The following is a 1,136-nucleotide window of genomic DNA, read 5'->3' on the forward strand; positions in this document are numbered from 1 at the left end:
GTGTTCTTTTCAATGCATTCATGGCCTCTGTCCCAATGGCACTGAATTCAAAATAGTGCCCGTCCAGGGAAAACGTGTGAAATCAGGCTAAAATCAAAACCATACGATAAACGACTAATTAAAACCAGTTGAATATACTTCACCAATTTGGGTTCCAATGAGTTCAGCAGGTTTGCAAAAGGTCGAGCAAGTCCAAAGATGTTTCACTAGGAACATCACAAGAATGAGAGAGCTCTCCTATTGGGAGAGGTTAGAAAGGTTGGGACTGTTCAGTATTCAGAGAAGGTACGAAAGGTATCTGATACTGTACGTCTTCAAAAGCATCCATGAGTTTTGTCCCAACCCAGGACTGAGGGTCAATTCTAGTGACCGTAGAAGCTTAATGTGCGTATTGAGAGCACCTTCAAGCCCTCGAGAATCCAGGCTAGTTCGAACAATGAAGTCCACATCTCTTCTTTCTCGGGCTCCTTCATTGTTTAATTTGCTTCCCTCTGATATTCGTAGGGAATACGTAGGCCTTGTGATCTGGTAGCATCTTTCAAGTCACAGTTGGGCAAATTTTTAGATAGCATTCCAGATCAACCCTACATTCAAAGACTGGCTGGATCTGCCCACTCAAATTCGTTGGTAGACCAAATATCATTTGAAAATTAATAAATAGACGAATCATAACCTTTCATTTGATTAGTACTGGGGACTACATTCCTTGTAGTAGTTAGAAAAGCCCACGAAAAAAAAAATCGTTTTGTATCGTGCACGCTCTATAAATAATCCGTTTCTCTCTTCATTGAAACTTTTTTGGTTTACATCGGTGCGAAAATGGGAACCTCTTTTCCTTCATCAGTGAGGATTAGTATTCAAAATCACTTTTGCTTTGTACAAATGATTTCAACTCTTAATGTATAGGGTTCCTTTGCTTTGCATCGTTTTTGTCTTATGTTGTATCTGCACAAGCTGTATTTTATTACCATCTGAACATCAGAGAACGTGTTTCTCGACTCTTAATGAGTGGAGTCATCACAAAGTGCATATTGGGCAGATGTTGCACATTGATTTCTAAAACGTTGGTTTCGTCTGTCGTAAAAATGTTATAAAATACGTTGTTATATCAGTGTTTCCCATTAAGCAATTGGCTT

The sequence above is a fragment of the Tigriopus californicus genome, chromosome 7 (assembly GCF_007210705.1).
Source record: "Tigriopus californicus strain San Diego chromosome 7, Tcal_SD_v2.1, whole genome shotgun sequence".
NCBI lineage: Eukaryota > Metazoa > Arthropoda > Copepoda > Harpacticoida > Harpacticidae > Tigriopus > Tigriopus californicus.